Here is a 7373-nt window from a genome sequence, read left to right as displayed (position 1 = left end):
CTGTTCCATTTTCATGTTTATCATAGGGGTGTGGTTGCGTGAACTGTCCTACTTTGATGATTAACAAGGGTCCGAAAGTGTCCTTCATATTCTTACAGGAAGGTCACGGTGACATTGAGATTGGTGACCTACCTATTGCAGGTGATAACGTTTTATACGTATGTTTTATGGCATAGGAGGCGAAATTTGATTTATGATATATCTAACCATGCATTCTATACCATACGGTTCAAATGATGTCCTATTCTCAGTGTTGTAACAATACGCGGTATATAGATAGATACTCTATCGGTCTAACAATACGCGGTATATAGATAGACACTCTATCGGTCTAACAATACGCGGTATATAGATAGACACTCTATCGGTCTAACAATACGCGGTATATAGATAGACACTATCGGTCTAGCAGTATATAGATAGATACTCTATCGGGCTAACAATACACGGTATATAGATAGACACTCTATCGGTCTAACAATACGCGGTATATAGATAGACACTATCGGTCTAGCAGTATATAGATAGATACTCTATCGGCCTAACAATACACGGTATATAGATAGACTCTCTATCGGTCTAGCAATACACGGAATATAGATAGACACTATCGGTCTAGCAGTATATAGATAGATACTCTATCGGTCTAACAATACATGATATATAGATATACTCTATCGGTCTACACACGTACCATTTTAGAGATTTTTGTTTATATATGTTTATATACATATTGCCGCTCTTTCGATTACCAAAAGCGTATATATCAAATGTTTCTGATTTAGTAATTGCATTCATCACAAATTTCATCATACTTTTTGTTTACACGATGACGATAGCAATAAACTCCCCGAAATTTGGCGATACTGCTTCCCTTCTGCCCCTCGGAGAATTTGTTAGTAGACAGAGTATATATATAGATCGGAAAAACTAGTTCACTTGTCGAAATCGTGATCACGGGGTAGTTGCGTGGCGAGACGAAAGGCCTACTTCTATTTGGCGAACCGACCTAGTTCACGGTTTCAAGATATTAGTTTATCACGTGGTACACCTGCCCGACCCAATTTTACGAGTAATAATGTCAAATATTATATTGTAATATTCCACTTGCACTTTATTTATTTCAATTTTTAACGTATTGGGATATGTATTCATTGGACCGCCATGAATATGCTCTAATTGTGTTTACAGCACACTAAAGCTGGAAGACTTCTATCACTGACGCCTGAAGAGCTCAGACACCTTTCTATCATGACCATGGACAAGAAAATTTTATCGACACAGTATAACGCGAAAGAACATTTAAATAAACACAGCTTCAAAACTTTTTTGCCACCGTTAAATCTAGAACAAAGAATGTAAGACAACTAGGTTTAGTGTATTTTTCACCTATACCATGCCTTACAAATCTACCCACGTCATTAATTAATTTACATATAGTCTGCGACCTTTTCGTCATGCCCGGTTTAATCCTGTCATATGTCATTGTATACAAGCTCACTGTGATATCAGCTGTTCTACTAGGTCCGTAATTGATATCGTATGGGTTGAATATTGGATGCATCATTGCCTACGTGCCATTCGTCGTGCCACCTTTGGAGAACAGATATGCTTATTGAACAGTGACATCAATAATACATCGCAAATGTGCATGCACCTATGAGTACGGCGTTTTCAGACAGACAGACAGACAGACAGACAGACAAACAAACAAACAAACATAAACACAAACACACAGCCACACATACATTCATGTATATATACACGTATACATACATTCATACATACGCACACATATGTGTCTGTGTATGTATACAATATGTATATATACACAGGTGATGATCGCAACAACTTGAAACACTGTAACGGCTCCTGCATATCTTGCCTGATACTGTGTTATTTACACCGCTTATATATATATATATATATATATATATATATATATATATATATATATATATATATATATATATATATATATATATATATATATATATATATATACATATATATATATATATATATATATATATATATATATATATATATATATATATATATATATATATATGTATATATGTATATATACTGCGTATAGATATTAAAATGTTTGTCAATCTAAGCGCCCTTTCATTTTTTTTTCACGGCGATCATGATGTGTAGAATAATTATATCGTTGCCAATCATATCCAATTCGATCGGGGTGTTTAAAATATTTTTGAAGAAATTGAACAATATTCCGATAACAAAAACAATAATAATGATAATAAGCTAAGACAACAACAAAGGAAATCAACGTCTCCGCATCTATCTTGCATCGACGGCCGATTATCGACCCATCATTAGCTTGGCGTTATCTCAGACTTACCCTTTAACGTAGATGAGGTCAAAGTATTTATTGATATTGATCACAGACGTAAAAAATCTGGAAGCTGTTTTAGCGGTCAGATGGAGACACGAAAGGTGATATCAATGTCAACTAAGGTCGGCACGAGTTCACTTGACGGTCAAACGGTATCGTTAATGGATCCGCGAAGCATTTCGACGCTCGACGAGCGATTCCGCGAAGCATTTAAGTAAATAAATCGGGTCACGATGGCGTCTATGTCGTTACATATTTATCAAATCTGTAATTATAAACATGTAAATTGAAAAAAATAAGAATTAGCATATTGATTTTGTCATCAAATCATCACGTGACACCAGACTTGTCGATTCAACAAATTTGTACGGCCACTCACATCATGATTCGAGTGGTTGCACTCTAATTAAATAGTCGATAAGTAATGGCACAGGTGTTCACTGATACTGCTTCACAGTGGCCTGTATAATATTCAAAGCAGCGATAGTCCGGTATTTTTTAAAAATACTTTTGGCCCTGATGTATTTGTATGTGCAAAGAACCGGTTTATACCGAGGTGTCACGTCGTCCTTCAATTCGTTTTTCCCTCTGACACTATTATCATCTATGTTTATCTGTTTATTGAATGAATGAATGAATGAATGAATGAATGAATGTATGTATGTATGTATGTATGTATGTGTGTGTGTGTGTGTGTGTGTGTGTGTGTGTGTGTGTATCAGCCCAGAAATGGTATGTATGTCCTACTACTACACATGGACAAATATCAATTATAACTATTGTCGCTATGAATTCGTATATGGTCCTCTTGGCATAATTAAGCAAACTTACTGGTAATAAATAGTAAAACTATTTCTCATACGATTTTGTGCGAGACATTTTGCAGGCATCAAGTTGCAATGACGTCACTTCTGCCCTGCTTCATACTTCAGAGTACGGTCCGTATCAACGCTAGATAAACATATGTCCCGTGGTAAGACGGACATAGCTTATACACTGTATACTTTGTTTTGTCCAGAATTGTCTTCCAACTGTATTATGACCTTACATCTGTTAGGTGTAATAGTAATTATAATCATTTTAGGCTTTATATATCCCAGTAGCTAAATAATTTATAACGAAAGATCCACACATTTTCAAAAAGAGGGCGCTGAAAATATCTGCAAAACTATTTTCGACCAGCTTATATGTGTTGAACATGTTGAAGATACATATATGGCCCATGATGAGGCACTGATTTTATCTAAATGATACATACCTACATAAAAAACATGTACATATGTATTGTCAGACAGAAAACACATCTCATCAGCAATTGCACGCATCAGATGCTCTTCAGATAATAAGTCTTGCTTTTATCAAAAGTAGACAACTACATATTGAAAGAAACCTTAATCTTTGTACATTTTGTTCACATAATTTAGCAGATGACAAATATCATTTTGTAATGGTTTGTGTTTTTACATCTGACTATAGATTACACTATATTCCTCAACATTATACTTCAAATGCAATATATCAAACTTCATATTTTTAATGCAAACACAAAATATAAATGTAAATGTAATCATGGGATGAGTTCGTACAGTGACATGGTACGATAAACATTTCAACACAGATGGACTTCAGCATGGCATAACTTGAGTTCGAATACAAGGACAAGTCTGGTTAAAACTTTTGCTTTATTTGAAGCTGATGTTGCGACTGCGCAGTATTTTTCAAGGCAGGGCTAAAAATTAGGAGAGCAGGTAAATTGGGATTATGGGATTTGCAAAAGTGCATTGAATAGTTTGAAAAGAAGAGGATTTGCGAGATCATAAATTTTTTATTGGTTTTCTCTTCGTCACCTTTTACCTTGTAAATGTTTTATAAATTATGTATCGAAAGGCCAGTGCCTAATTTAACTTATGCACTGCACAGAAATAGACTTGGTATTATTATCAATAAAACAATATCTGGTATAGTATTCAAGTTCACTATTGTGGATATTATTGGAAATTGCTGCAGTGTGTAGTGTCCACGTCCGACAGACACTTATCTCGCGAGATATGTTTCAAAATAGAATATAATAAAACATCGATAATAGTGACATATTTGGCTGATAATATGTGAGATGGGTAAAATACACGGGTTTCTATGATCGCGTAAGTCCACACACTGCGAAAGAATACTGACATATGTATATTACGCGTATGTATATTATTTTGTATAACGCGGTATATGGACTTACGCGATCCTACAAACCCGTGTATTTTATCCCTTTCACATATTATCGACCAAATATGTCAATATTATCGATATTTTATTATATTCTGAAACATATCTCGGGAAACAACTGTCTGTGCCGCATCCGTAGCCATTAACGATAAAAACAAAGGTTTCACAAAACCTTACCACTTGAGGCGCTAGTCATTGCCCATTGGAAAGAATCGGGATGTATGTAAACGAAATTACATTAACACAAATATGTTACAATCAAAGCTAGAAAACACTTTGGTGAATATTTAACTGATTAAAGGGTGGTATTTGGAATTTATTAACATACCAATATGTTACACCATTTCAATATGGATGTTTTCAAATTATTGAATTATATGTGACATTTATACCTAACTTACTGTGATGTTTTTGAACAATTTCAATATTTTTTGCCTTTCAAAATTTCCATTTTCAACGTAGACAAACATTTATCTGTTTGATTTGAAAATTTCATAGCAATTCATCTATTTACTCAAATTAAATGATCAAATAAATGTACGAATATTACTCACACAAACACAGACATACACACTGACACATACTGACACTGACACACAGACACATACACACACTGACACATACACACAGGGAGACAGACACTGACAAACACACACACTGACACAAATACAGACAGACACACTGACACACACTGGCAGACGGATAGACAGACACTCACATATCACACACACACACACACACACACACACACACACACACACACACACACACACACACATGTAAACAAACAGAAACTTCAAAAACACCTATTACCATGTTTCTTTAAAATAAAACACATTTTACCGGAAATCCTATTATTTAATTCAGTATGAATTATGACAATCTCAAACAGCCTACAATAAATAATAAATTCAAGAACGTTGCTAAAAATCATCTTTCTACAAACTTTACAAGAACTTATCTTATGTTAAAAGCATTAGTCTAGAGGCTATCCATTGGTTTTGGAATCTGACGATCCCTTACCACGTCAAGTGGACTGCATGTTACATGTAATCTACCAAAAGTCTAGCTAGACTATGGGCTAACACAGTTAACAATCTATCACACATGGACAAGTGCTTGTAATTGACAACTTCATTCACACACTTACTCATTAATATTCAATAGTGCAATCGTTTTTGATATCCAAATAATACTAATATAATGTGAATTTATAATGCACCTTTCCTCCTGAGAGCTCAAGGCGTTCACAATTATTACCCCTGGCACAGATCAATGGTGATACAATGGCCCTTTATAATTCCTCAAACTCCCTGGGGAGCATACAATCCATTGCAGCCTTTATAAGCGCATAGGATTAAAGCATTCACATTGTAACCTCTATCCTACCAGGTCCCCAAATATACAGCTGGGTTGACAGGCACACTCCTGGTTCAAATCTTGCCAATGGACTATAGCCATTCAGAAACAAATTGCAGCAACGGCCTCGAACCTGCATCTTGCAGAGTCCAAGACGGCCACTCTAACCATTCGCCCATCATGACTCCACAAATAATGTTTCCTACAACGCCCACCTCCAGTTTGATGGTAAGTCACAGAAGACGTGATGACATCATCATAAGTTTATATCAACGTTCCAGTAGGATTTATACAGCTGTTGGTTGTAATTTAAAATTTAGCATGTAGAATGTGGTGCTGGATCCATTGATTCCACTAGACGTGTATAGAATGTGGTGCTGGATCCATTGATTCCACTAGACATGTGTAGAATGTGGTGCTGGATCCATCCATTCCACTAGACATGTATAGAATGTGGTGCTGGATCCATCCATTCCACTAGACGTGTGTAGAATGTGGTGCTGGATCCATTGATTCCACTAGACGTGTATAGAATGTGGTGCTGGATCCATTGATTCCACTAGATACGTGTAGAATGTGGTGCTGGATCCATTGATTCCACTAGACGTGTGTAGAATGTGGTGCTGGATCCATCCATTCCACTAGACATGTATAGAATGTGGTGCTGGATCCATTGATTCCACTAGACATGTGTAGAATGTGGTGCTGGATCCATTGATTCCACTAGACGTGTGTAGAATGTGGTGCTGGATCCATTGATTCCACTAGACATGTATAGAATGTGGTGCTGGATCCATTGATTCCACTAGACATGTGTAGAATGTGGTGCTGGATCCATTGATTCCACTAGACGTGTGTAGAATGTGGTGCTGGATCCATTGATTCCACTAGACATGTATAGAATGTGGTGCTGGATCCATTGATTCCACTAGACATGTATAGAATGTGGTGCTGGTTCCATCCATTCCACTAGATGTGTGTAGAATGTGGTGCTGGATCCATTGATTCCACTAGATGTGTATAGAATGTGGTGCTGGATCCATTGATTCCACTAGACATGTATAGAATGTGGTGCTGGATCCATTGATTCCACTAGACGTGTGTAGAATGTGGTGCTGGATCCATCCATTCCACTAGACATGTATAGAATGTGGTGCTGGATCCATTGATTCCACTAGACATGTGTAGAATGTGGTGCTGGATCCATTGATTCCACTAGACGTGTATAGAATGTGGTGCTGGATCCATTGATTCCACTAGATGTGTGTAGAATGTGGTGCTGGATCCATTGATTCCACTAGACGTGTGTAGAATGTGGTGCTGGATCCATTGATTCCACTAGATGTGTGTAGAATGTGGTGCTGGATCCATCCATTCCACTAGACATGTGTAGAATGTGGTGCTGGATCCATTGATTCCACTAGACGTGTGTAGA

Source organism: Glandiceps talaboti, chromosome 10 (assembly GCF_964340395.1).
Source record: "Glandiceps talaboti chromosome 10, keGlaTala1.1, whole genome shotgun sequence".
In the NCBI taxonomy this organism is placed as follows: Eukaryota; Metazoa; Hemichordata; class Enteropneusta; family Spengelidae; genus Glandiceps; species Glandiceps talaboti.
This window is presented reverse-complemented; position numbering follows the sequence as displayed.